Source organism: Staurois parvus, unplaced genomic scaffold, assembly GCF_062004578.1.
Source record: "Staurois parvus isolate SC_StPar_1 unplaced genomic scaffold, SC_StPar_1.0 ptg001181l, whole genome shotgun sequence".
NCBI lineage: Eukaryota > Metazoa > Chordata > Amphibia > Anura > Ranidae > Staurois > Staurois parvus.
In genome coordinates, this window is record NW_028318977.1 from 3,277,034 (window position 1) to 3,303,369 (window position 26,336).

The 26,336-nt window shown below is 50.5% G+C and overlaps 25 non-coding genes across 25 annotated transcripts; all 25 read right to left on the reverse strand.

Moving 5' to 3' along the window:
* Positions 1 to 1,270: 1,270 nt before the first annotated feature.
* On the reverse strand, positions 1,271 to 1,342 carry TRNAE-CUC (transfer RNA glutamic acid (anticodon CUC)). The gene has a single exon. It is a non-coding gene; the product is annotated as a tRNA-Glu (tRNA).
* Positions 1,343 to 2,243: 901 nt separating this feature from the next.
* Positions 2,244 to 2,315, reverse strand: TRNAE-CUC (transfer RNA glutamic acid (anticodon CUC)). The gene has a single exon. It is a non-coding gene; the product is annotated as a tRNA-Glu (tRNA).
* A 905-nt stretch (positions 2,316 to 3,220) lies between these two features.
* On the reverse strand, positions 3,221 to 3,292 carry TRNAE-CUC (transfer RNA glutamic acid (anticodon CUC)). The gene has a single exon. It is a non-coding gene; the product is annotated as a tRNA-Glu (tRNA).
* A 901-nt stretch (positions 3,293 to 4,193) lies between these two features.
* TRNAE-CUC (transfer RNA glutamic acid (anticodon CUC)) lies at positions 4,194 to 4,265 on the reverse strand. Its single transcript has one exon. It is a non-coding gene; the product is annotated as a tRNA-Glu (tRNA).
* Positions 4,266 to 5,170: 905 nt separating this feature from the next.
* Positions 5,171 to 5,242, reverse strand: TRNAE-CUC (transfer RNA glutamic acid (anticodon CUC)). The gene has a single exon. It is a non-coding gene; the product is annotated as a tRNA-Glu (tRNA).
* Positions 5,243 to 6,143: 901 nt separating this feature from the next.
* On the reverse strand, positions 6,144 to 6,215 carry TRNAE-CUC (transfer RNA glutamic acid (anticodon CUC)). The gene has a single exon. It is a non-coding gene; the product is annotated as a tRNA-Glu (tRNA).
* Positions 6,216 to 7,116: 901 nt separating this feature from the next.
* On the reverse strand, positions 7,117 to 7,188 carry TRNAE-CUC (transfer RNA glutamic acid (anticodon CUC)). The gene has a single exon. It is a non-coding gene; the product is annotated as a tRNA-Glu (tRNA).
* A 907-nt stretch (positions 7,189 to 8,095) lies between these two features.
* Positions 8,096 to 8,167, reverse strand: TRNAE-CUC (transfer RNA glutamic acid (anticodon CUC)). The gene has a single exon. It is a non-coding gene; the product is annotated as a tRNA-Glu (tRNA).
* A 901-nt stretch (positions 8,168 to 9,068) lies between these two features.
* TRNAE-CUC (transfer RNA glutamic acid (anticodon CUC)) lies at positions 9,069 to 9,140 on the reverse strand. The gene has a single exon. It is a non-coding gene; the product is annotated as a tRNA-Glu (tRNA).
* Positions 9,141 to 10,041: 901 nt separating this feature from the next.
* On the reverse strand, positions 10,042 to 10,113 carry TRNAE-CUC (transfer RNA glutamic acid (anticodon CUC)). The gene has a single exon. It is a non-coding gene; the product is annotated as a tRNA-Glu (tRNA).
* A 901-nt stretch (positions 10,114 to 11,014) lies between these two features.
* On the reverse strand, positions 11,015 to 11,086 carry TRNAE-CUC (transfer RNA glutamic acid (anticodon CUC)). The gene has a single exon. It is a non-coding gene; the product is annotated as a tRNA-Glu (tRNA).
* A 901-nt stretch (positions 11,087 to 11,987) lies between these two features.
* Positions 11,988 to 12,059, reverse strand: TRNAE-CUC (transfer RNA glutamic acid (anticodon CUC)). Its single transcript has one exon. It is a non-coding gene; the product is annotated as a tRNA-Glu (tRNA).
* Positions 12,060 to 12,960: 901 nt separating this feature from the next.
* Positions 12,961 to 13,032, reverse strand: TRNAE-CUC (transfer RNA glutamic acid (anticodon CUC)). Its single transcript has one exon. It is a non-coding gene; the product is annotated as a tRNA-Glu (tRNA).
* A 901-nt stretch (positions 13,033 to 13,933) lies between these two features.
* TRNAE-CUC (transfer RNA glutamic acid (anticodon CUC)) lies at positions 13,934 to 14,005 on the reverse strand. Its single transcript has one exon. It is a non-coding gene; the product is annotated as a tRNA-Glu (tRNA).
* A 907-nt stretch (positions 14,006 to 14,912) lies between these two features.
* Positions 14,913 to 14,984, reverse strand: TRNAE-CUC (transfer RNA glutamic acid (anticodon CUC)). The gene has a single exon. It is a non-coding gene; the product is annotated as a tRNA-Glu (tRNA).
* A 901-nt stretch (positions 14,985 to 15,885) lies between these two features.
* Positions 15,886 to 15,957, reverse strand: TRNAE-CUC (transfer RNA glutamic acid (anticodon CUC)). Its single transcript has one exon. It is a non-coding gene; the product is annotated as a tRNA-Glu (tRNA).
* Positions 15,958 to 16,858: 901 nt separating this feature from the next.
* TRNAE-CUC (transfer RNA glutamic acid (anticodon CUC)) lies at positions 16,859 to 16,930 on the reverse strand. The gene has a single exon. It is a non-coding gene; the product is annotated as a tRNA-Glu (tRNA).
* Positions 16,931 to 17,830: 900 nt separating this feature from the next.
* Positions 17,831 to 17,902, reverse strand: TRNAE-CUC (transfer RNA glutamic acid (anticodon CUC)). Its single transcript has one exon. It is a non-coding gene; the product is annotated as a tRNA-Glu (tRNA).
* A 901-nt stretch (positions 17,903 to 18,803) lies between these two features.
* TRNAE-CUC (transfer RNA glutamic acid (anticodon CUC)) lies at positions 18,804 to 18,875 on the reverse strand. The gene has a single exon. It is a non-coding gene; the product is annotated as a tRNA-Glu (tRNA).
* Positions 18,876 to 19,776: 901 nt separating this feature from the next.
* TRNAE-CUC (transfer RNA glutamic acid (anticodon CUC)) lies at positions 19,777 to 19,848 on the reverse strand. Its single transcript has one exon. It is a non-coding gene; the product is annotated as a tRNA-Glu (tRNA).
* Positions 19,849 to 20,749: 901 nt separating this feature from the next.
* Positions 20,750 to 20,821, reverse strand: TRNAE-CUC (transfer RNA glutamic acid (anticodon CUC)). The gene has a single exon. It is a non-coding gene; the product is annotated as a tRNA-Glu (tRNA).
* Positions 20,822 to 21,722: 901 nt separating this feature from the next.
* On the reverse strand, positions 21,723 to 21,794 carry TRNAE-CUC (transfer RNA glutamic acid (anticodon CUC)). Its single transcript has one exon. It is a non-coding gene; the product is annotated as a tRNA-Glu (tRNA).
* Positions 21,795 to 23,668: 1,874 nt separating this feature from the next.
* TRNAE-CUC (transfer RNA glutamic acid (anticodon CUC)) lies at positions 23,669 to 23,740 on the reverse strand. Its single transcript has one exon. It is a non-coding gene; the product is annotated as a tRNA-Glu (tRNA).
* Positions 23,741 to 24,641: 901 nt separating this feature from the next.
* TRNAE-CUC (transfer RNA glutamic acid (anticodon CUC)) lies at positions 24,642 to 24,713 on the reverse strand. Its single transcript has one exon. It is a non-coding gene; the product is annotated as a tRNA-Glu (tRNA).
* Positions 24,714 to 25,614: 901 nt separating this feature from the next.
* Positions 25,615 to 25,686, reverse strand: TRNAE-CUC (transfer RNA glutamic acid (anticodon CUC)). The gene has a single exon. It is a non-coding gene; the product is annotated as a tRNA-Glu (tRNA).
* Between the last annotated feature and the right edge of the window lie 650 nt (positions 25,687 to 26,336).

Consider the following 26,336-nt stretch of genomic DNA (forward strand, 5'->3'; position numbering starts at 1 on the left):
CAACGGTTTTGAGAAAGTGGATTCCCAGAAAGAGACCGACATCAAGCAGCAGAGACTGGCGTTGACGCATTTCATGTCACCGTCATTGTGTTTGTATTAAGCTGGCTGAGTTGGCCAGGTGGGTATAAAGGCTGGAAAAGGTTCACAATGCTGATTGGAGCTGAGAAAGCCATTGGGATGGATGGCGAAACCTTTATCAGCTCTGCTAGGCAGAAGCCCAGACGACGGTGTCCAGCTACTACCAGTGTTCTGAAAGAAGCAGAAAACCTGCTGGCTTCGGGTGGAGAAAGAAGACTTTTCCCTGACAGGGAATCGAACCCGGGCCGCGGCGGTGAGAGCGCCTTATCCTAGCCACTAGACCACCAGGGAGAGCTGGTTTGGCTCTTCCCAGGCAAGCGAGAGGAAGTTAAGGGCAAATTGCTGATGCGGAGTGGATGCATTCTGGAGTCAGAAGCAATATCTCCAAAAAGGGGTGAAGGAGGCTCTTCTTCTAGCTACAGCTGGTTAGCAGTGGATTGTCCTCACCTCTAAACAGCCCTTTCAAAAGGAGAGCTTGTGTTCCCTGACCTCGGATCTAAAGTGGCAGGGAGAGCGTGGGCTACTAATCACCAGACAACAAGGGCCTGCGGGTTTAGCCAGTCTGTTGCTTCAAAGAAAACCCTGACTCCACCCAACAGCATATTATCGGTGCATGGGAAGGAGTGGACCTCTAACATCTTATTGTTCCAGAAGGCAAGGTCTGGAGATTGGCTAATGCTAGTCACCAGAAAGCAAGGGAACTGCTAGTGTAGCCAGTCTGTTGCTTTAAATCAAACGCCGACTCCACCCAAGAGCATCTGGCTGCATCAGAAGGAGTTGACTCGTAACCTGGTGTTTATCCAGAAGGCAAAGTCCCATTACTTATGCAATGCTGTCATCAAGTGTGCCTCCGAGCATCTTTGGCTATGGTCGACAGAGTCTGGGAAGAAAGCGGCAAAGGTTTTGAGAAAGTGGCTTCTCAGAAAGAGACCGACATCAAGCAGCAGAGACTGGCGTTGACGCATTTCATGTCACCGTCATTGTGTTTGTATTAAGCTGGCTGAGTTGGCCAGGTGGGTATAAAGGCTGGAAAAGGTTCACAGTGCTGATTGGAGCTGAGAAAGCCATTGGGATGGATGGCGAAACCATTATCAGCTCTGCTAGGCAGAAGCCCAGACGACGGTGTCCAGCTACTACCAGTGTTCTGAAAGAAGCAGGAAACCTGCTGGCTTCGGGTGGAGAAAGAAGATTTTTCCCTGACCGGGAATCGAACCCGGGCCGCGGCGGTGAGAGCGCCGAATCCTAGCCACTAGACCACCAGGGAGAGCTGGTTTGGCTCTTCCCAGGCAAGCGAGAGGAAGTCAAGGGCAAATTGCTGATGCGGAGTGGATGCATTCTGGAGTCAGAAGCAATATCTCCAAAAAGGGGTGAAGGAGGCTCTTCTTCTAGCTACAGCTGGTTAGCAGTGGATTGTCCTCACCTCTAAACAGCCCTTTCAAAAGGAGAGCTTGTGTTCCCTGACCTCGGATCTAAAGTGGCAGGGAGAGCGTGGGCTACTAATCACCAGACAACAAGGGCCTGCGGGTTTAGCCAGTCTGTTGCTTCAAAGAAAACCCTGACTCCACCCAACAGCATATTTTCGGTGCATGGGAAGGAGTGGACCTCTAACATCTTATTGTTCCAGAAGGCAAGGTCTGGAGATTGGCTAATGCTAGTCACCAGAAAGCAAGGGAACTGCTAGTGTAGCCAGTCTGTTGCTTTAAATCAAACGCCGACTCCACCCAAGAGCATCTGGCTGCATCAGAAGGAGTTGACTCGTAACCTGGTGTTTATCCAGAAGGCAAAGTCCCATTACTTATGCAATGCTGTCATCAAGTGTGCCTCCGAGCATCTTTGGCTATGGTCGACAGAGTCTGGGAAGAAAGCGGCAAAGGTTTTGAGAAAGTGGCTTCTCAGAAAGAGACCGACATCAAGCAGCAGAGACTGGCGTTGACGCATTTCATGTCACCGTCATTGTGTTTGTATTAAGCTGGCTGAGTTGGCCAGGTGGGTATAAAGGCTGGAAAAGGTTCACAGTGCTGATTGGAGCTGAGAAAGCCATTGGGATGGATGGCGAAACCTTTTTCAGCTCTGCTAGGCAGAAGCCCAGACGACGGTGTCCAGCTACTACCAGTGTTCTGAAAGAAGCAGAAAACCTGCTGGCTTCGGGTGGAGAAAGAAGATTTTTCCCTGACCGGGAATCGAACCCTGGCCGCGGCGGTGAGAGCGCCGAATCCTAGCCACTAGACCACCAGGGAGAGCTGGTTTGGATGTTCCCAGGCAAGCGAGAGGAAGTCAAGGGCAAATTGCTGATGCGGAGTGGATGCATTCTGGAGTCAGAAGCAATATCTCCAAAAAGGGGTGAAGGAGGCTCTTCTTCTAGCTACAGCTGGTTAGCAGTGGATTGTCCTCACCTCTAAACAGCCCTTTCAAAAGGAGAGCTTGTGTTCCCTGACCTCGGATCTAAAGTGGCAGGGAGAGCGTGGGCTACTGATAACCAGACAACAAGGGCCTGCGGGTTTAGCCAGTCTGTTGCTTCAAAGAAAACCCTGACTCCACCCAACAGCATATTATCGGTGCATGGGAAGGAGTGGACCTCTAACATCTTATTGTTCCAGAAGGCAAGGTCTGGAGATTGGCTAATGCTAGTCACCAGAAAGCAAGGGAACTGCTAGTGTAGCCAGTCTGTTGCTTTAAATCAAACGCCGACTCCACCCAAGAGCATCTGGCTGCATCAGAAGGAGTTGACTCGTAACCTGGTGTTTATCCAGAAGGCAAAGTCCCATTACTTATGCAATGCTGTCATCAAGTGTGCCTCTGAGCATCTTTGGCTATGGTCGACAGAGTCTGGGAAGAAAGCGGCAACGGTTTTGAGAAAGTGGCTTCCCAGAAAGAGACCGACATCAAGCAGCAGAGACTGGCGTTGATGCATTTCATGTCACCGTCATTGTGTTTGTATTAAGCTGGCTGAGTTGGCCAGGTGGGTATAAAGGCTGGAAAAGGATCACAATGCTGATTGGAGCTGAGAAAGCCATTGGGATGGATGGCGGGCCAAACCTTTTTCAGCTCTGCTAGGCAGAAGCCCAGACGACGGTGTCCAGCTACTACCAGTGTTCTGAAAGAAGCAGAAAACCTGCTGGCTTCGGGTGGAGAAAGAAGATTTTTCCCTGACCGGGAATCGAACCCGGGCCACGGAGGTGAGAGCGCCGAATCCTAGCCACTAGACCACCAGGGAGAGCTGGTTTGGCTCTTCCCAGGCAAGCGAGAGGAAGTCAAGGGCAAATTGCTGATGCAGAGTGGATGCATTCTGGAGTCAGAAGCAATATCTCCAAAAAGGGGTGAAGGAGGCTCTTCTTCTAGCTACAGCTGGTTAGCAGTGGATTGTCCTCACCTCTAAACAGCCCTTTCAAAAGGAGAGCTTGTGTTCCCTGACCTCGGATCTAAAGTGGCAGGGAGAGCGTGGGCTACTAATCACCAGACAACAAGGGCCTGCGGGTTTAGCCAGTCTGTTGCTTCAAAGAAAACCCTGACTCCACCCAACAGCATATTATCGATGCATGGGAAGGAGTGGACCTCTAACATCTTATTGTTCCAGAAGGCAAGGTCTGGAGATTGGCTAATGCTAGTCACCAGAAAGCAAGGGAACTGCTAGTGTAGCCAGTCTGTTGCTTTAAATCAAACGCCGACTCCACCCAAGAGCATCTGGCTGCATCAGAAGGAGTTGACTCGTAACCTGGTGTTTATCCAGAAGGCAAAGTCCCATTACTTATGCAATGCTGTCATCAAGTGTGCCTCCAAGCATCTTTGGCTATGGTCGACAGAGTCTGGGAAGAAAGCGGCAAAGGTTTTGAGAAAGTGGCTTCTCAGAAAGAGACCGACATCAAGCAGCAGAGACTGGCGTTGACGCATTTCATGTCACCGTCATTGTGTTTGTATTAAGCTGGCTGAGTTGGCCAGGTGGGTATAAAGGCTGGAAAAGGTTCACAGTGCTGATTGGAGCTGAGAAAGCCATTGGGATGGATGGCGAAACCTTTATCAGCTCTGCTAGGCAGAAGCCCAGACGACGGTGTCCAGCTACTACCAGTGTTCTGAAAGAAGCAGAAAACCTGCTGGCTTCGGGTGGAGAAAAAAGATTTTTCCCTGACCGGGAATCGAACCCTGGCCGTGGCGGTGAGAGCGCCGAATCCTAGCCACTAGACCACCAGGGAGAGCTGGTTTGGCTCTTCCCAGGCAAGCGAGAGGAAGTCAAGGGCAAATTGCTGATGCGGAGTGGATGCATTCTGGAGTCAGAAGCAATATCTCCAAAAAGGGGTGAAGGAGGCTCTTCTTCTAGCTACAGCTGGTTAGCAGTGGATTGTCCTCACCTCTAAACAGCCCTTTCAAAAGGAGAGCTTGTGTTCCCTGACCTCGGATCTAAAGTGGCAGGGAGAGCGTGGGCTACTGATAACCAGACAACAAGGGCCTGCGGGTTTAGCCAGTCTGTTGCTTCAAAGAAAACCCTGACTCCACCCAACAGCATATTATCGGTGCATGGGAAGGAGTGGACCTCTAACATCTTATTGTTCCAGAAGGCAAGGTCTGGAGATTGGCTAATGCTAGTCACCAGAAAGCAAGGGAACTGCTAGTGTAGCCAGTCTGTTGCTTTAAATCAAACGCCGACTCCACCCAAGAGCATCTGGCTGCATCAGAAGGAGTTGACTCGTAACCTGGTGTTTATCCAGAAGGCAAAGTCCCATTACTTATGCAATGCTTTCATCAAGTGTGCCTCTGAGCATCTTTGGCTATGGTCGACAGAGTCTGGGAAGAAAGCGGCAACGGTTTTGAGAAAGTGGCTTCCCAGAAAGAGACCGACATCAAGCAGCAGAGACTGGCGTTGATGCATTTCATGTCACCGTCATTGTGTTTGTATTAAGCTGGCTGAGTTGGCCAGGTGGGTATAAAGGCTGGAAAAGGATCACAATGCTGATTGGAGCTGAGAAAGCCATTGGGATGGATGGCGGGCCAAACCTTTTTCAGCTCTGCTAGGCAGAAGCCCAGACGACGGTGTCCAGCTACTACCAGTGTTCTGAAAGAAGCAGAAAACCTGCTGGCTTCGGGTGGAGAAAGAAGATTTTTCCCTGACCGGGAATCGAACCCGGGCCGCGGCGGTGAGAGCGCCGAATCCTAGCCACTAGACCACCAGGGAGAGCTGGTTTGGCTCTTCCCAGGCAAGCGAGAGGAAGTCAAGGGCAAATTGCTGATGCGGAGTGGATGCATTCTGGAGTCAGAAGCAATATCTCCAAAAAGGGGTGAAGGAGGCTCTTCTTCTAGCTACAGCTGGTTAGCAGTGGATTGTCCTCACCTCTAAACAGCCCTTTCAAAAGGAGAGCTTGTGTTCCCTGACCTCGGATCTAAAGTGGCAGGGAGAGCGTGGGCTACTAATAACCAGACAACAAGGGCCTGCGGGTTTAGCCAGTCTGTTGCTTCAAAGAAAACCCTGACTCCACCCAACAGCATATTTTCGGTGCATGGGAAGGAGTGGACCTCTAACATCTTATTGTTCCAGAAGGCAAGGTCTGGAGATTGGCTAATGCTAGTCACCAGAAAGCAAGGGAACTGCTAGTGTAGCCAGTCTGTTGCTTTAAATCAAACGCCGACTCCACCCAAGAGCATCTGGCTGCATCAGAAGGAGTTGACTCGTAACCTGGTGTTTATCCAGAAGGCAAATTCCCATTACTTATGCAATGCTGTCATCAAGTGTGCCTCTGAGCATCTTTGGCTATGGTCGACAGAGTCTGGGAAGAAAGCGGCAACGGTTTTGAGAAAGTGGCTTCCCAGAAAGAGACCGACATCAAGCAGCAGAGACTGGCGTTGACGCATTTCATGTCACCGTCATTGTGTTTGTATTAAGCTGGCTGAGTTGGCCAGGTGGGTATAAAGGCTGGAAAAGGATCACAATGCTGATTGGAGCTGAGAAAGCCATTGGGATGGATGGCGAAACCTTTTTCAGCTCTGCTAGGCAGAAGCCCAGACGACGGTGTCCAGCTACTACCAGTGTTCTGAAAGAAGCAGAAAACCTGCTGGCTTCGGGTGGAGAAAGAAGATTTTTCCCTGACCGGGAATCGAACCCGGGCCACGGCGGTGAGAGCGCCGAATCCTAGCCACTAGACCACCAGGGAGAGCTGGTTTGGCTCTTCCCAGGCAAGCGAGAGGAAGTCAAGGGCAAATTGCTGATGCGGAGTGGATGCATTCTGGAGTCAGAAGCAATATCTCCAAAAAGGGGTGAAGGAGGCTCTTCTTCTAGTTTCAGCTGGTTAGCAGTGGATTGTCCTCACCTCTAAACAGCCCTTTCAAAAGGAGAGCTTGTGTTCCCTGACCTCGGATCTAAAGTGGCAGGGAGAGCGTGGGCTACTAATCACCAGACAACAAGGGCCTGCGGGTTTAGCCAGTCTGTTGCTTCAAAGAAAACCCTGACTCCACCCAACAGCATATTATCGGTGCATGGGAAGGAGTGGACCTCTAACATCTTATTGTTCCAGAAGGCAAGGTCTGGAGATTGGCTAATGCTAGTCACCAGAAAGCAAGGGAACTGCTAGTGTAGCCAGTCTGTTGCTTTAAATCAAACGCCGACTCCACCCAAGAGCATCTGGCTGCATCAGAAGGAGTTGACTCGTAACCTGGTGTTTATCCAGAAGGCAAAGTCCCATTACTTATGCAATGCTGTCATCAAGTGTGCCTCCGAGCATCTTTGGCTATGGTCGACAGAGTCTGGGAAGAAAGCGGCAAAGGTTTTGAGAAAGTGGCTTCTCAGAAAGAGACCGACATCAAGCAGCAGAGACTGGCGTTGACGCATTTCATGTCACCGTCATTGTGTTTGTATTAAGCTGGCTGAGTTGGCCAGGTGGGTATAAAGGCTGGAAAAGGTTCACAGTGCTGATTGGAGCTGAGAAAGCCATTGGGATGGATGGCGAAACCTTTTTCAGCTCTGCTAGGCAGAAGCCCAGACGACGGTGTCCAGCTACTACCAGTGTTCTGAAAGAAGCAGAAAACCTGCTGGCTTCGGGTGGAGAAAGAAGATTTTTCCCTGACCGGGAATCGAACCCGGGCCGCGGCGGTGAGAGCGCCGAATCCTAGCCACTAGACCACCAGGGAGAGCTGGTTTGGCTCTTCCCAGGCAAGCGAGAGGAAGTCAAGGGCAAATTGCTGATGCGGAGTGGATGCATTCTGGAGTCAGAAGCAATATCTCCAAAAAGGGGTGAAGGAGGCTCTTCTTCTAGCTACAGCTGGTTAGCAGTGGATTGTCCTCACCTCTAAACAGCCCTTTTTTCAAAAGGAGGAGAGCTTGTGTTCCCTGACCTCGCATCTAAAGTGGCAGGAAGAGCGTGGACTACTAATCACCAGACAACAAGGGCCTGCGGGTTTAGCCAGTCTGTTGCTTCAAAGAAAACCCTGACTCCACCCAACAGCATATTATCGGTGCATGGGAAGGAGTGGACCTCTAACATCTTATTGTTCCAGAAGGCAAGGTCTGGAGATTGGCTAATGCTAGTCACCAGAAAGCAAGGGAACTGCTAGTGTAGCCAGTCTGTTGCTTTAAATCAAACGCCGACTCCACCCAAGAGCATCTGGCTGCATCAGAAGGAGTTGACTCGTAACCTGGTGTTTATCCAGAAGGCAAAGTCCCATTACTTATGCAATGCTGTCATCAAGTGTGCCTCCGAGCATCTTTGGCTATGGTCGACAGAGTCTGGGAAGAAAGCGGCAAAGGTTTTGAGAAAGTGGCTTCTCAGAAAGAGACCGACATCAAGCAGCAGAGATTGGCGTTGACGCATTTCATGTCACCGTCATTGTGTTTGTATTAAGCTGGCTGAGTTGGCCAGGTGGGTATAAAGGCTGGAAAAGGTTCACAATGCTGATTGGAGCTGAGAAAGCCATTGGGATGGATGGCGAAACCTTTTTCAGCTCTGCTAGGCAGAAGCCCAGACGACGGTGCCCAGCTACTACCAGTGTTCTGAAAAAAGCAGAAAACCTGCTGGCTTCGGGTGGAGAAAGAAGATTTTTCCCTGACCGGGAATCGAACCCGGGCCGCGGCGGTGAGAGCGCCGAATCCTAGCCACTAGACCACCAGGGAGAGCTAGTTTGTCTCTTCCCAGGCAAGCGAGAGGAAGTCAAGGGCAAATTGCTGATGCGGAGTGGATGCATTCTGGAGTCAGAAGCAATATCTCCAAAAAGGGGTGAAGGAGGCTCTTCTTCTAGCTACAGCTGGTTAGCAGTGGATTGTCCTCACCTCTAAACAGCCCTTTCAAAAGGAGAGCTTGTGTTCCCTGACCTCGGATCTAAAGTGGCAGGGAGAGCGTGGGCTACTAATCACCAGACAACAAGGGCCTGCGGGTTTAGCCAGTCTGTTGCTTCAAAGAAAACCCTGACTCCACCCAACAGCATATTATCGGTGCATGGGAAGGAGTGGACCTCTAACATCTTATTGTTCCAGAAGGCAAGGTTTGGAGATTGGCTAATGCTAGTCACCAGAAAGCAAGGGAACTGCTAGTGTAGCCAGTCTGTTGCTTTAAATCAAACGCCGACTCCACCCAAGAGCATCTGGCTGCATCAGAAGGAGTTGACTCGTAACCTGGTGTTTATCCAGAAGGCAAAGTCCCATTACTTATGCAATGCTGTCATCAAGTGTGCCTCCGAGCATCTTTGGCTATGGTCGACAGAGTCTGGGAAGAAAGCGGCAAAGGTTTTGAGAAAGTGGCTTCTCAGAAAGAGACCGACATCAAGCAGCAGAGACTGGCGTTGACGCATTTCATGTCACCGTCATTGTGTTTGTATTAAGCTGGCTGAGTTGGCCAGGTGGGTATAAAGGCTGGAAAAGGTTCACAATGCTGATTGGAGCTGAGAAAGCCATTGGGATGGATGGCGAAACCTTTTTCAGCTCTGCTAGGCAGAAGCCCAGACGACGGTGTCCAGCTACTACCAGTGATCTGAAAGAAGCAGAAAGCCTGCTGGCTTCGGGTGGAGAAAGAAGATTTTTCCCTGACCGGGAATCGAACCCAGGCCGCGGCGGTGAGAGCGCCGAATCCTAGCCACCAGACCACCAGGGAGAGCTGGTTTGGCTCTTCCCAGGCAAGCAAGAGGAAGTCAAGGGCAAATTGCTGATGCGGAGTGGATGCATTCTGGAGTCAGAAGCAATATCTCCAAAAAGGGGTGAAGGAGGCTCTTCTTCTAGCTACAGCTGGTTAGCAGTGGATTGTCCTCACCTCTAAACAGCCCTTTCAAAAGGAGAGCTTGTGTTCCCTGACCTCGGATCTAAAGTGGCAGGGAGAGCGTGGGCTACTAATCACCAGACAACAAGGGCCTGCGGGTTTAGCCAGTCTGTTGCTTCAAAGAAAACCCTGACTCCACCCAACAGCATATTATTGGTGCATGGGAAGGAGTGGACCTCTAACATCTTATTGTTCCAGAAGGCAAGGTCTGTAGATTGGCTAATGCTAGTCACCAGAAAGTAAGGGAACTGCTAGTGTAGCCAGTCTGTTGCTTTAAATCAATTGCCGACTCCACCCAAGAGCATCTGGCTGCATCAGAAGGAGTTAACTCGTAACCTGGTGTTTATCCAGAAGGCAAAGTCCCATTACTTATGCAATGCTGTCATCAAGTGTGCCTCCGAGCATCTTTGGCTATGGTCGACAGAGTCTGGGAAGAAAGCGGCAAAGGTTTTGAGAAAGTGGCTTCTCAGAAAGAGACCGACATCAAGCAGCAGAGACTGGCGTTGACGCATTTCATGTCACCGTCATTGTGTTTGTATTAAGCTGGCTGAGTTGGCCAGGTGGGTATAAAGGCTGGAAAAGGTTCACAATGCTGATTGGAGCTGAGAAAGCCATTGGGATGGATGGCGAAACCTTTTTCAGCTCTGCTAGGCAGAAGCCCAGACGACGGTGTCCAGCTACTACCAGTGATCTGAAAGAAGCAGAAAGCCTGCTGGCTTCGGGTGGAGAAAGAAGATTTTTCCCTGACCGGGAATCGAACCCAGGCCGCGGCGGTGAGAGCGCCGAATCCTAGCCACTAGACCACCAGGGAGAGCTGGTTTGGCTCTTCCCAGGCAAGCAAGAGGAAGTCAAGGGCAAATTGCTGATGCGGAGTGGATGCATTCTGGAGTCAGAAGCAATATCTCCAAAAAGGGGTGAAGGAGGCTCTTCTTCTAGCTACAGCTGGTTAGCAGTGGATTGTCCTCACCTCTAAACAGCCCTTTCAAAAGGAGAACTTGTGTTCCCTGACCTCGGATCTAAAGTGGCAGGGAGAGCGTGGGCTACTAATCACCAGACAACAAGGGCCTGCGGGTTTAGCCAGTCTGTTGCTTCAAAGAAAACCCTGACTCCACCCAACAGCATATTATTGGTGCATGGGAAGGAGTGGACCTCTAACATCTTATTGTTCCAGAAGGCAAGGTCTGTAGATTGGCTAATGCTAGTCACCAGAAAGTAAGGGAACTGCTAGTGTAGCCAGTCTGTTGCTTTAAATCAATTGCCGACTCCACCCAAGAGCATCTGGCTGCATCAGAAGGAGTTAACTCGTAACCTGGTGTTTATCCAGAAGGCAAAGTCCCATTACTTATGCAATGCTGTCATCAAGTGTGCCTCCGAGCATCTTTGGCTATGGTCGACAGAGTCTGGGAAGAAAGCGGCAAAGGTTTTGAGAAAGTGGCTTCTCAGAAAGAGACCGACATCAAGCAGCAGAGACTGGCGTTGACGCATTTCATGTCACCGTCATTGTGTTTGTATTAAGCTGGCTGAGTTGGCCAGGTGGGTATAAAGGCTGGAAAAGGTTCACAATGCTGATTGGAGCTGAGAAAGCCATTGGGATGGATGGCGAAACCTTTTTCAGCTCTGCTAGGCAGAAGCCCAGACGACGGTGTCCAGCTACTACCAGTGTTCTGAAAGAAGCAGAAAACCTGCTGGCTTTGGGTGGAGAAAGAAGATTTTTCCCTGACCGGGAATCGAACCCGGGCCGCGGCGGTGAGAGCGCCGAATCCTAGCCACTAGACCACCAGGGAGAGCTGGTTTGGCTCTTCCCAGGGAAGCAAGAGGAAGTCAAGGGCAAATTGCTGATGCGGAGTGGATGCATTCTGGAGTCAGAAGCAATATCTCCAAAAAGGGGTGAAGGAGGCTCTTCTTCTAGCTACAGCTGGTTAGCAGTGGATTGTCCTCACCTCTAAACAGCCCTTTCAAAAGGAGAGCTTGTGTTCCCTGACCTCGGATCTAAAGTGGCAGGGAGAGCGTGGGCTACTAATCACCAGACAACAAGGGCCTGCGGGTTTAGCCAGTCTGTTGCTTCAAAGAAAACCCTGACTCCACCCAACAGCATATTATCGGTGCATGGGAAGGAGTGGACCTCTAACATCTTATTGCTCCAGAAGGCAAGGTCTGGAGATTGGCTAATGCTAGTCACCAGAAAGCAAGGGAACTGCTAGTGTAGCCAGTCTGTTGCTTTAAATCAAACGCCGACTCCACCCAAGAGCATCTGGCTGCATCAGAAGGAGTTGACTCGTAACCTGGTGTTTATCCAGAAGGCAAAGTCCCATTACTTATGCAATGCTGTCATCAAGTGTGCCTCCGAGCATCTTTGGCTATGGTCGACAGAGTCTGGGAAGAAAGCGGCAAAGGTTTTGAGAAAGTGGCTTCTCAGAAAGAGACCGACATCAAGCAGCAGAGATTGGCGTTGACGTATTTCATGTCACTGTCATTGTGTTTGTATTAAGCTGGCTGAGTTGGCCAGGTGGGTATAAAGGCTGGAAAAGGTTCACAGTGCTGATTGGAGCTGAGAAAGCCATTGGGATGGATGGCGAAACCTTTATCAGCTCTGCTAGGCAGAAGCCCAGACGACGGTGTCCAGCTACTACCAGTGTTCTGAAAGAAGCAGAAAACCTGCTGGCTTCGGGTGGAGAAAAAAGATTTTTCCCTGACCGGGAATCGAACCCGGGCCGCGGCGGTGAGAGCGCCGAATCCTAGCCACTAGACCACCAGGGAGAGCTGGTTTGGCTCTTCCCAGGCAAGCGAGAGGAAGTCAAGGGCAAATTGCTGATGCGGAGTGGATGCATTCTGGAGTCAGAAGCAATATCTCCAAAAAGGGGTGAAGGAGGCTCTTCTTCTAGCTACAGCTGGTTAGCAGTGGATTGTCCTCACCTCTAAACAGCCCTTTCAAAAGGAAAGCTTGTGTTCCCTGACCTCGGATCTAAAGTGGCAGGGAGAGCGTGGGCTACTAATAACCAGACAACAAGGGCCTGCGGGTTTAGCCAGTCTGTTGCTTCAAAGAAAACCCTGACTCCACCCAACAGCATATTTTCGGTGCATGGGAAGGAGTGGACCTCTAACATCTTATTGTTCCAGAAGGCAAGGTCTGGAGATTGGCTAATGCTAGTCACCAGAAAGCAAGGGAACTGCTAGTGTAGCCAGTCTGTTGCTTTAAATCAAACGCCGACTCCACCCAAGAGCATCTGGCTGCATCAGAAGGAGTTGACTCCTAACCTGGTGTTTATCCAGAAGGCAAATTCCCATTACTTATGCAATGCTGTCATCAAGTGTGCCTCTGAGCATCTTTGGCTATGGTCGACAGAGTCTGGGAAGAAAGCGGCAACGGTTTTGAGAAAGTGGCTTCCCAGAAAGAGACCGACATCAAGCAGCAGAGACTGGCGTTGACGCATTTCATGTCACCGTCATTGTGTTTGTATTAAGCTGGCTGAGTTGGCCAGGTGGGTATAAAGGCTGGAAAAGGATCACAATGCTGATTGGAGCTGAGAAAGCCATTGGGATGGATGGCAAAACCTTTTTCAGCTCTGCTAGGCAGAAGCCCAGACGACGGTGTCCAGCTACTACCAGTGTTCTGAAAGAAGCAGAAAACCTGCTGGCTTCGGGTGGAGAAAGAAGATTTTTCCCTGACCGGGAATCGAACCCGGGCCACGGCGGTGAGAGCGCCGAATCCTAGCCACTAGACCACCAGGGAGAGCTGGTTTGGCTCTTCCCAGGCAAGCGAGAGGAAGTCAAGGGCAAATTGCTGATGCGGAGTGGATGCATTCTGGAGTCAGAAGCAATATCTCCAAAAAGGGGTGAAGGAGGCTCTTCTTCTAGTTACAGCTGGTTAGCAGTGGATTGTCCTCACCTCTAAACAGCCCTTTCAAAAGGAGAGCTTGTGTTCCCTGACCTCGGATCTAAAGTGGCAGGGAGAGCGTGGGCTACTAATCACCAGACAACAAGGGCCTGCGGGTTTAGCCAGTCTGTTGCTTCAAAGAAAACCCTGACTCCACCCAACAGCATATTATCGGTGCATGGGAAGGAGTGGACCTCTAACATCTTATTGTTCCAGAAGGCAAGGTCTGGAGATTGGCTAATGCTAGTCACCAGAAAGCAAGGGAACTGCTAGTGTAGCCAGTCTGTTGCTTTAAATCAAACGCCGACTCCACCCAAGAGCATCTGGCTGCATCAGAAGGAGTTGACTCGTAACCTGGTGTTTATCCAGAAGGCAAAGTCCCATTACTTATGCAATGCTGTCATCAAGTGTGCCTCCGAGCATCTTTGGCTATGGTCGACAGAGTCTGGGAAGAAAGTGGCAAAGGTTTTGAGAAAGTGGCTTCTCAGAAAGAGACCGACATCAAGCAGCAGAGACTGGCGTTGACGCATTTCATGTCACCGTCATTGTGTTTGTATTAAGCTGGCTGAGTTGGCCAGGTGGGTATAAAGGCTGGAAAAGGTTCACAGTGCTGATTGGAGCTGAGAAAGCCATTGGGATGGATGGCGAAACCTTTTTCAGCTCTGCTAGGCAGAAGCCCAGACGACGGTGTCCAGCTACTACCAGTGTTCTGAAAGAAGCAGAAAACCTGCTGGCTTCGGGTGGAGAAAGAAGATTTTTCCCTGACCGGGAATCGAACCCGGGCCGCGGCGGTGAGAGCGCCGAATCCTAGCCACTAGACCACCAGGGAGAGCTGGTTTGGCTCTTCCCAGGCAAGCGAGAGGAAGTCAAGGGCAAATTGCTGATGCGGAGTGGATGCATTCTGGAGTCAGAAGCAATATCTCCAAAAAGGGGTGAAGGAGGCTCTTCTTCTAGCTACAGCTGGTTAGCAGTGGATTGTCCTCACCTCTAAACAGCCCTTTTTTCAAAAGGAGGAGAGCTTCTGTTCCCTGACCTCGCATCTAAAGTGGCAGGAAGAGCGTGGACTACTAATCACCAGACAACAAGGGCCTGCGGGTTTAGCCAGTCTGTTGCTTCAAAGAAAACCCTGACTCCACCCAACAGCATATTATCGGTGCATGTGAAGGAGTGGACCTCTAACATCTTATTGTTCCAGAAGGCAAGGTCTGGAGATTGGCTAATGCTAGTCACCAGAAAGCAAGGGAACTGCTAGTGTAGCCAGTCTGTTGCTTTAAATCAAACGCCGACTCCACCCAAGAGCATCTGGCTGCATCAGAAGGAGTTGACTCGTAACCTGGTGTTTATCCAGAAGGCAAAGTCCCATTACTTATGCAATGCTGTCATCAAGTGTGCCTCCGAGCATCTTTGGCTATGGTCGACAGAGTCTGGGAAGAAAGCGGCAAAGGTTTTGAGAAAGTGGCTTCTCAGAAAGAGACCGACATCAAGCAGCAGAGATTGGCGTTGACGCATTTCATGTCACCGTCATTGTGTTTGTATTAAGCTGGCTGAGTTGGCCAGGTGGGTATAAAGGCTGGAAAAGGTTCACAATGCTGATTGGAGCTGAGAAAGCCATTGGGATGGATGGCGAAACCTTTTTCAGCTCTGCTAGGCAGAAGCCCAGACGACGGTGCCCAGCTACTACCAGTGTTCTGAAAAAAGCAGAAAACCTGCTGGCTTCGGGTGGAGAAAGAAGATTTTTCCCTGACCGGGAATTGAACCCGGGCCGCGGCGGTGAGAGCGCCGAATCCTAGCCACTAGACCACCAGGGAGAGCTAGTTTGTCTCTTCCCAGGCAAGCGAGAGGAAGTCAAGGGCAAATTGCTGATGCGGAGTGGATGCATTCTGGAGTCAGAAGCAATATCTCCAAAAAGGGGTGAAGGAGGCTCTTCTTCTAGCTACAGCTGGTTAGCAGTGGATTGTCCTCACCTCTAAACAGCCCTTTCAAAAGGAGAGCTTGTGTTCCCTGACCTCGGATCTAAAGTGGCAGGGAGAGCGTGGGCTACTAATCACCAGACAACAAGGGCCTGCGGGTTTAGCCAGTCTGTTGCTTCAAAGAAAACCCTGACTCCACCCAACAGCATATTATCGGTGCATGGGAAGGAGTGGACCTCTAACATCTTATTGTTCCAGAAGGCAAGGTCTGTAGATTGGCTAATGCTAGTCACCAGAAAGCAAGGGAACTGCTAGTGTAGCCAGTCTGTTGCTTTAAATCAATTGCCGACTCCACCCAAGAGCATCTGGCTGCATCAGAAGGAGTTAACTCGTAACCTGGTGTTTATCCAGAAGGCAAAGTCCCATTACTTATGCAATGCTGTCATCAAGTGTGCCTCCGAGCATCTTTGGCTATGGTCGACAGAGTCTGGGAAGAAAGCGGCAAAGGTTTTGAGAAAGTGGCTTCTCAGAAAGAGACCGACATCAAGCAGCAGAGACTGGCGTTGATGCATTTCATGTCACCGTCATTGTGTTTGTATTAAGCTGGCTGAGTTGGCCAGGTGGGTATAAAGGCTGGAAAAGGTTCACAATGCTGATTGGAGCTGAGAAAGCCATTGGGATGGATGGCGAAACCTTTTTCAGCTCTGCTAGGCAGAAGCCCAGACGACGGTGTCCAGCTACTACCAGTGTTCTGAAAGAAGCAGAAAACCTGCTGGCTTCGGGTGGAGAAAGAAGATTTTTCCCTGACCGGGAATCGAACCCGGGCCGCGGCGGTGAGAGCGCCGAATCCTAGCCACTAGACCACCAGGGAGAGCTGGTTTGGCTCTTCCCAGGCAAGCAAGAGGAAGTCAAGGGCAAATTGCTGATGCGGAGTGGATGCATTCTGGAGTCAGAAGCAATATCTCCAAAAAGGGGTGAAGGAGGCTCTTCTTCTAGCTACAGCTGGTTAGCAGTGGATTGTCCTCACCTCTAAACAGCCCTTTCAAAAGGAGAGCTTGTGTTCCCTGACCTCGGATCTAAAGTGGCAGGGAGAGCGTGGGCTACTAATCACCAGACAACAAGGGCCTGCGGGTTTAGCCAGTCTGTTGCTTCAAAGAAAACCCTGACTCCACCCAACAGCATATTATCGGTGCATGGAAAGGAGTGGACCTCTAACATCTTATTGCTCCAGAAGGCAAGGTCTGGAGATTGGCTAATGCTAGTCACCAGAAAGCAAGGGAACTGCTAGTGTAGCCAGTCTGTTGCTTTAAATCAAACGCCGACTCCACCCAAGAGCATCTGGCTGCATCAGAAGGAGTTGACTCGTAACCTGGTGTTTATCCAGAAGGCAAAGTCCCATTACTTATGCAATGCTGTCATCAAGTGTGCCTCCGAGCATCTTTGGCTATGGTCGACAGAGTCTGGGAAGAAAGCGGCAAAGGTTTTGAGAAAGTGGCTTCTCAGAAAGAGACCGACATCAAGCAGCAGAGATTGGCGTTGACGTATTTCATGTCACCGTCATTGTGTTTGTATTAAGCTGGCTGAGTTGGCCAGGTGGGTATAAAGGCTGGAAAAGGTTCACAATGCTGATTGGAGCTGAGAAAGCCATTGGGATGGATGGCGAAACCTTTTTCAGCTCTGCTAGGCAGAAGCCCAGACGATGGTGTCCAGCTACTACCAGTGTTCCGAAATAAGCAGAAAACCTGCTGGCTTCGGGTGGAGAAAGCAGATTTTTCCCTGACCGGGAATCGAACCCGGGCCGCGGCGGTGAGAGCGCCGAATCCTAGCCACTAGACCACCAGGGAGAGCTGGTTTGGTTCTTCCCAGGCAAACGAGAGGAAGTCAAGGGCAAATTGCTGATGCGGAGTGGATGCATTCTAGAGTCAGAAGCAATATCTCCAAAAAGGGGTGAAGGAGGCTCTTCTTCTAGCTACAGCTGGTTAGCAGTGGATTGTCCTCACCTCTAAACAGCCCTTTCAAAAGGAGAGCTTGTGTTCCCTGACCTTGGATCTAAAGTGGCAGGGAGAGCGTGGGCTACTAATCACCAGACAACAAGGGCCTGCGGGTTTAGCCAGTCTGTTGCTTCAAAGAAAACCCTGACTCCACCCAACAGCATATTATCGGTGCATGGGAAGGAGTGGACCTCTAACATCTTATTGTTCCAGAAGGCAAGGTCTGGAGATTGGCTAATGCTAGTCACCAGAAAGCAAGGGAACTGCTAGTGTAGCCAGTCTGTTGCTTTAAATCAAACGCCGACTCCACCCAAGAGCATCTGGCTGCATCAGAAGGAGTTGACTCGTAACCTGGTGTTTATCCAGAAGGCAAAGTCCCATTACTTATGCAATGCTGTCATCAAGTGTGCCTCCGAGCATCTTTGGCTATGGTCGACAGAGTCTGGGAAGAAAGCGGCAAAGGTTTTGAGAAAGTGGCTTCTCAGAAAGAGACCGACATCAAGCAGCAGAGATTGGCATTGACGCATTTCATGTCACCGTCATTGTGTTTGTATTAAGCTGGCTGAGTTGGCCAGGTGGGTATAAAGGCTGGAAAAGGTTCACAATGCTGATTGGAGCTGAGAAAGCCATTGGGATGGATGGCGAAACCTTTTTCAGCTCTGCTAGGCAGAAGCCCAGACGACGGTGTCCAGCTACTACCAGTGTTCTGAAAGAAGCAGAAAACCTGCTGGCTTCGGGTGGAGAAAGAAGATTTTCCCTGACCGGGAATCGAACCCGGGCGGCGGCGGCGAGAGCGCCGAATCCTAGCCACTAGACCACCAGGGAGAGCTGGTTTGGCTCTTCCCAGGCAAGCGAGAGGAAGTCAAGGGCAAATTGCTGATGCGGAGTGGATGCATTCTGGAGTCAGAAGCAATATCTCCAAAAAGGGGTGAAGGAGGCTCTTCTTCTAGCTACAGCTGGTTAGCAGTGGATTGTCCTCACCTCTAAACAGCCCTTTCAAAAGGAGAGCTTGTGTTCCCTGACCTCGGATCTAAAGTGGCAGGGAGAGCGTGGGCTACTAATCACCAGACAACAAGGGCCTGCGGGTTTAGCCAGTCTGTTGCTTCAAAGAAAACCCTGACTCCACCCAACAGCATATTATCGGTGCATGGGAAGGAGTGGACCTCTAACATCTTATTGTTCCAGAAGGCAAGGTTTGGAGATTGGCTAATGCTAGTCACCAGAAAGCAAGGGAACTGCTAGTGTAGCCAGTCTGTTGCTTTAAATCAAACGCCGACTCCACCCAAGAGCATCTGGCTGCATCAGAAGGAGTTGACTCGTAACCTGGTGTTTATCCAGAAGGCAAAGTCCCATTACTTATGCAATGCTGTCATCAAGTGTGCCTCCGAGCATCTTTGGCTATGGTCGACAGAGTCTGGGAAGAAAGCGGCAAAGGTTTTGAGAAAGTGGCTTCTCAGAAAGAGACCGACATCAAGCAGCAGAGACTGGCGTTGACGCATTTCATGTCACCGTCATTGTGTTTGTATTAAGCTGGCTGAGTTGGCCAGGTGGGTATAAAGGCTGGAAAAGGTTCACAATGCTGATTGGAGCTGAGAAAGCCATTGGGATGGATGGCGAAACCTTTTTCAGCTCTGCTAGGCAGAAGCCCAGACGACGGTGTCCAGCTACTACCAGTGTTCTGAAAGAAGTAGAAAACCTGCTGGCTTTGGGTGGAGAAAGAAGATTTTTCCCTGACCGGGAATCGAACCCGGGCCGCGGCGGTGAGAGCGCCGAATCCTAGCCACTAGACCACAAGGGAGAGCTGGTTTGGCTCTTCCCAGGCAAGCGAGAGGAAGTCAAGGGCAAATTGCTGATGCGGAGTGGATGCATTCTGGAGTCAGAAGCAATATCTCCAAAAAGGGGTGAAGGAGGCTCTTCTTCTAGCTACAGCTGGTTAGCAGTGGATTGTCCTCACCTCTAAACAGCCCTTTCAAAAGGAGAGCTTGTGTTCCCTGACCTCGGATCTAAAGTGGCAGGGAGAGCGTGGGCTACTAATCACCAGACAACAAGGGCCTGCGGGTTTAGCCAGTCTGTTGCTTCAAAGAAAACCCTGACTCCACCCAACAGCATATTATCGGTGCATGGGAAGGAGTGGACCTCTAACATCTTATTGTTCCAGAAGGCAAGGTCTGGAGATTGGCTAATGCTAGTCACCAGAAAGCAAGGGAACTGCTAGTGTAGCCAGTCTGTTGCTTTAAATCAAACGCCGACTCCACCCAAGAGCATCTGGCTGCATCAGAAGGAGTTAACTCGTAACCTGGTGTTTATCCAGAAGGCAAAGTCCCATTACTTATGCAATGCTGTCATCAAGTGTGCCTCCGAGCATCTTTGGCTATGGTCGACAGAGTCTGGGAAGAAAGCGGCAAAGGTTTTGAGAAAGTGGCTTCTCAGAAAGAGACCGACATCAAGCAGCAGAGACTGGCGTTGACGCATTTCATGTCACCGTCATTGTGTTTGTATTAAGCTGGCTGAGTTGGCCAGGTGGGTATAAAGGCTGGAAAAGGTTCACAATGCTGATTGGAGCTGAGAAAGCCATTGGGATGGATGGCGAAACCTTTTTCAGCTCTGCTAGGCAGAAGCCCAGACGACGGTGTCCAGCTACTACCAGTGTTCTGAAAGAAGAAGAAAACCTGCTGGCTTCGGGTGGAGAAAGAAGATTTTTCCCTGACCGGGAATCGAACCCGGGCCGCGGCAGTGAGAGCGCCGAATCTTAGCCACTAGACCACCAGGGAGAGCTGGTTTGGTTCTTCCCAGGCAAGCGAGAGGAAGTCAAGGGCAAATTGCTGATGCGGAGTGGATGCATTCTGGAGTCAGAAGCAATATCTCCAAAAAGGGGTGAAGGAGGCTCTTCTTCTAGCTACAGCTGGTTAGCAGTGGATTGTCCTCACCTCTAAACAGCCCTTTCAAAAGGAGAGCTTTTGTTCCCTGACCTCGGATCTAAAGTGGCAGGGAGAGCGTGGGCTACTAATCACCAGACAACAAGGGCCTGCGGGTTTAGCCAGTCTGTTGCTTCAAAGAAAACCCTGACTCCACCCAACAGCATATTATCAGTGCATGGGAAGGAGTGGACCTCTAACATCTTATTGTTCCAGAAGGCAAGGTCTGGAGATTGGCTAATGTTAGTCACCAGAAAGCAAGGGAACTGCTAGTGTAGCCAGTCTGTTGCTTTAAATCAAACGCCGACTCCACCCAAGAGCATCTGGCTGCATCAGAAGGAGTTGACTCGTAACCTGGTGTTTATCCAGAAGGCAAAGTCCCATTACTTATGCAATGCTGTCATCAAGTGTGCCTCCGAGCATCTTTGGCTATGGTCGACAGAGTCTGGGAAGAAAGCGGCAAAGGTTTTGAGAAAGTGGCTTCTCAGAAAGAGACCGACATCAAGCAGCAGAGACTGGCGTTGACGCATTTCATGTCACCGTCATTGTGTTTGTATTAAGCTGGCTGAGTTGGCCAGGTGGGTATAAAGGCTGGAAAAGGTTCACAATGCTGATTGGAGCTGAGAAAGCCATTGGGATGGATGGCGAAACCTTTTTCAGCTCTGCTAGGCAGAAGCCCAGACGACGGTGTCCAGCTACTACCAGTGTTCTGAAAGAAGCAGAAAACCTGCTGGCTTCGGGTGGAGAAAGAAGATTTTTCCCTGACCGGGAATCGAACCCGGGCCGCGGCGGTGAGAGCGCCGAATCCTAGCCACTAGACCACCAGGGAGAGCTGGTTTGGCTCTTCCCAGGCAAGCGAGAGGAAGTCAAGGGCAAATTGCTGATGCGGAGTGGATGCATTCTGGAGTCAGAAGCAATATCTCCAAAAAGGGGTGAAGGAGGCTCTTCTTCTAGCTACAGCTGGTTAGCAGTGGATTGTCCTCACCTCTAAACAGCCCTTTCAAAAGGAGAGCTTGTGTTCCCTGACCTCGGATCTAAAGTGGCAGGGAGAGCGTGGGCTACTAATCACCAGACAACAAGGGCCTGCGGGTTTAGCCAGTCTGTTGCTTCAAAGAAAACCCTGACTCCACCCAACAGCATATTATCAGTGCATGGGAAGGAGTGGACCTCTAACATCTTATTGTTCCAGAAGGCAAGGTCTGGAGATTGGCTAATGTTAGTCTCCAGAAAGCAAGGGAACTGCTAGTGTAGCCAGTCTGTTGCTTTAAATCAAACGCCGACTCCACCCAAGAGCATCTGGCTGCATCAGAAGGAGTTGACTCGTAACCTGGTGTTTATCCAGAAGGCAAAGTCCCATTACTTATGCAATGCTGTCATCAAGTGTGCCTCCGAGCATCTTTGGCTATGGTCGACAGAGTCTGGGAAGAAAGCGGCAAAGGTTTTGAGAAAGTGGCTTCTCAGAAAGAGACCGACATCAAGCAGCAGAGACTGGCGTTGACGCATTTCATGTCACCGTCATTGTGTTTGTATTAAGCTGGCTGAGTTGGCCAGGTGGGTATAAAGGCTGGAAAAGGTTCACAATGCTGATTGGAGCTGAGAAAGCCATTGGGATGGATGGCGAAACCTTTTTCAGCTCTGCTAGGCAGAAGCCCAGACGACGGTGTCCAGCTACTACCAGTGTTCTGAAAGAAGCAGAAAACCTGCTGGCTTCAGGTGGAGAAAGAAGATTTTTCCCTGACCGGGAATCGAACCCAGGCCGCGGCGGTGAGAGCGCCGAATCCTAGCCACTAGACCACCAGGGAGAGCTGGTTTGGCTCTTCCCAGGCAAGCGAGAGGAAGTCAAGGGCAAATTGCTGATGCGGAGTGGATGCATTCTGGAGTCAGAAGCAATATCTCCAAAAAGGGGTGAAGGAGGCTCTTCTTCTAGCTACAGCTGGTTAGCAGTGGATTGTCCTCACCTCTAAACAGCCCTTTCAAAAGGAGAGCTTGTGTTCCCTGACCTCGGATCTAAAGTGGCAGGGAGAGCGTGGGCTACTAATCACCAGACAACAAGGGCCTGCGGGTTTAGCCAGTCTGTTGCTTCAAAGAAAACCCTGACTCCACCCAACAGCATATTTTCGGTGCATGGGAAGGAGTGGACCTCTAACATCTTATTGTTCCAGAAGGCAAGGTCTGGAGATTGGCTAATGCTAGTCACCAGAAAGCAAGGGAACTGCTAGTGTAGCCAGTCTGTTGCTTTAAATCAAACGCCGACTCCACCCAAGAGCATCTGGCTGCATCAGAAGGAGTTGACTCGTAACCTGGTGTTTATCCAGAAGGCAAAGTCCCATTACTTATGCAATGCTGTCATCAAGTGTGCCTCCGAGCATCTTTGGCTATGGTCGACAGAGTCTGGGAAGAAAGCGGCAAAGGTTTTGAGAAAGTGGCTTCTCAGAAAGAGACCGACATCAAGCAGCAGAGACTGGCGTTGACGCATTTCATGTCACCGTCATTGTGTTTGTATTAAGCTGGCTGAGTTGGCCAGGTGGGTATAAAGGCTGGAAAAGGTTCACAATGCTGATTGGAGCTGAGAAAGCCATTGGGATGGATGGCGAAACCTTTTTCAGCTCTGCTAGGCAGAAGCCCAGACGACGGTGTCCAGCTACTACCAGTGTTCTGAAAGAAGCAGAAAACCTGCTGGCTTCGGGTGGAGAAAGAAGATTTTTCCCTGACCGGGAATCGAACCCGGGCCGTGGCGGTGAGAGCGCCGAAATCTAGCCACTAGACCACCAGGGAGAGCTGGTTTGGCTCTTCCCAGGCAAGCGAGAGGAAGTCAAGGGCAAATTGCTGATGCGGAGTGGATGCATTCTGGAGTCAGAAGCAATATCTCCAAAAAGGGGTGAAGGAGGCTCTTCTTCTAGCTACAGCTCGTTAGCAGTGGATTGTCCTCACCTCTAAACAGCCCTTTCAAAAGGAGAGCTTGTGTTCCCTGACCTCGGATCTAAAGTGGCAGGGAGAGCGTGGGCTACTAATCACCAGACAACAAGGGCCTGCGGGTTTAGCCAGTCTGTTGCTTCAAAGAAAACCCTGACTCCACCCAACAGCATATTATCGGTGCATGGGAAGGAGTGGACCTCTAACATCTTATTGTTCCAGAAGGCAAGGTCTGGAGATTGGCTAATGCTAGTCACCAGAAAGCAAGGGAACTGCTAGTGTAGCCAGTCTGTTGCTTTAAATCAAACGCCGACTCCACCCAAGAGCATCTGGCTGCATCAGAAGGAGTTGACTCGTAACCTGGTGTTTATCCAGAAGGCAAAGTCCCATTACTTATGCAATGCTGTCATCAAGTGTGCCTCCGAGCATCTTTGGCTATGGTCGACAGAGTCTGGGAAGAAAGCGGCAAAGGTTTTGAGAAAGTGGCTTCTCAGAAAGAGACCGACATCAAGCAGCAGAGATTGGCGTTGACGCATTTCATGTCACCGTCATTGTGTTTGTATTAAGCTGGCTGAGTTGGCCAGGTGGGTATAAAGGCTGGAAAAGGTTCACAATGCTGATTGGAGCTGAGAAAGCCATTGGGATGGATGGCGAAACCTTTTTCAGCTCTGCTAGGCAGAAGCCCAGATGACGGTGTCCAGCTACTACCAGTGTTCTGAAAGAAGCAGAAAACCTGCTGGCTTCGGGTGGAGAAAGAAGATTTTTCCCTGACCGGGAATCGAACCCGGGCCGCGGCGGTGAGAGCGCCGAATCCTAGCCACTAGACCACCAGGGAGAGCTGGTTTGGCTCTTCCCAGGCAAGCGAGAGGAAGTCAAGGGCAAATTGCTGATGCGGAGTGGATGCATTCTGGAGTCAGAAGCAATATCTCCAAAAAGGGGTGAAGGAGGCTCTTCTTCTAGCTACAGCTGGTTAGCAGTGGATTGTCCTCACCTCTAAACAGCCCTTTCAAAAGGAGAGCTTGTGTTCCCTGACCTCGGATCTAAAGTGGCAGGGAGAGCGTGGGCTACTAATCACCAGACAACAAGGGCCTGCGGGTTTAGCCAGTCTGTTGCTTCAAAGAAAACCCTGACTCCACCCAACAGCATATTATCGGTGCATGGGAAGGAGTGGACCTCTAACATCTTATTGTTCCAGAAGGCAAGGTCTGGAGATTGGCTAATGCTAGTCACCAGAAAGCAAGGGAACTGCTAGTGTAGCCAGTCTGTTGCTTTAAATCAAACGCCGACTCCACCCAAGAGCATCTGGCTGCATCAGAAGGAGTTGACTCGTAACCTGGTGTTTATCCAGAAGGCAAAGTCCCATTACTTATGCAATGCTGTCATCAAGTGTGCCTCCGAGCATCTTTGGCTATGGTCGACAGAGTCTGGGAAGAAAGCGGCAAAGGTTTTGAGAAAGTGGCTTCTCAGAAAGAGACCGACATCAAGCAGCAGAGACTGGCGTTGACGCATTTCATGTCACCGTCATTGTGTTTGTATTAAGCTGGCTGAGTTGGCCAGGTGGGTATAAAGGCTGGAAAAGGTTCACAATGCTGATTGGAGCTGAGAAAGCCATTGGGATGGATGGCGAAACCTTTTTCAGCTCTGCTAGGCAGAAGCCCAGACGACGGTGTCCAGCTACTACCAGTGTTCTGAAAGAAGCAGAAAACCTGCTGGCTTCGGGTGGAGAAAGAAGATTTTTCCCTGACCGGGAATCGAACCCGGGCCGCGGCGGTGAGAGCGCCGAATCCTAGCCACTAGACCACCAGGGAGAGCTGGTTTGGCTCTTCCCAGGCAAGCGAGAGGAAGTCAAGGGCAAATTGCTGATGCGGAGTGGATGCATTCTGGAGTCAGAAGCAATATCTCCAAAAAGGGGTGAAGGAGGCTCTTCTTCTAGCTACAGCTGGTTAGCAGTGGATTGTCCTCACCTCTAAACAGCCCTTTCAAAAGGAGAGCTTGTGTTCCCTGACCTCGGATCTAAAGTGGCAGGGAGAGCGTGGGCTACTAATCACCAGACAACAAGGGCCTGCGGGTTTAGCCAGTCTGTTGCTTCAAAGAAAACCCTGACTCCACCCAACAGCATATTATTGGTGCATGGGAAGGAGTGGACCTCTAACATCTTATTGTTCCAGAAGGCAAGGTCTGGAGATTGGCTAATGCTAGTCACCAGAAAGCAAGGGAACTGCTAGTGTAGCCAGTCTGTTGCTTTAAATCAAACGCCGACTCCACCCAAGAGCATCTGGCTGCATCAGAAGGAGTTGACTCGTAACCTGGTGTTTATCCAGAAGGCAAAGTCCCATTACTTATGCAATGCTGTCATCAAGTGTGCCTCCGAGCATCTTTGGCTATGGTCGACAGAGTCTGGGAAGAAAGCGGCAAAGGTTTTGAGAAAGTGGCTTCTCAGAAAGAGACCGACATCAAGCAGCAGAGACTGGCGTTGACGCATTTCATGTCACCGTCATTGTGTTTGTATTAAGCTGGCTGAGTTGGCCAGGTGGGTATAAAGGCTGGAAAAGGTTCACAATGCTGATTGGAGCTGAGAAAGCCATTGGGATGGATGGCGAAACCTTTTTCAGCTCTGCTAGGCAGAAGCCCAGACGACGGTGTCCAGCTACTACCAGTGTTCTGAAAGAAGCAGAAAACCTGCTGGCTTCGGGTGGAGAAAGAAGATTTTTCCCTGACCGGGAATCGAACCCGGGCCGCGGCGGTGAGAGCGCCGAATCCTAGCCACTAGACCACCAGGGAGAGCTGGTTTGGCTCTTCCCAGGCAAGCGAGAGGAAGTCAAGGGCAAATTGCTGATGCGGAGTGGATGCATTCTGGAGTCAGAAGCAATATCTCCAAAAAGGGGTGAAGGAGGCTCTTCTTCTAGCTACAGCTGGTTAGCAGTGGATTGTCCTCACCTCTAAACAGCCCTTTCAAAAGGAGAGCTTGTGTTCCCTGACCTCGGATCTAAAGTGGCAGGGAGAGCGTGGGCTACTAATCACCAGACAACAAGGGCCTGCGGGTTTAGCCAGTCTGTTGCTTCAAAGAAAACCCTGACTCCACCCAACAGCATATTATCGGTGCATGGGAAGGAGTGGACCTCTAACATCTTATTGCTCCAGAAGGCAAGGTCTGGAGATTGGCTAATGCTAGTCACCAGAAAGCAAGGGAACTGCTAGTGTAGCCAGTCTGTTGCTTTAAATCAAACGCCGACTCCACCCAAGAGCATCTGGCTGCATCAGAAGGAGTTGACTCGTAACCTGGTGTTTATCCAGAAGGCAAAATCCCATTACTTATGCAATGCTGTCATCAAGTGTGCCTCCGAGCATCTTTGGCTATGGTCGACAGAGTCTGGGAAGAAAGCGGCAAAGGTTTTGAGAAAGTGGCTTCTCAGAAAGAGACCGACATCAAG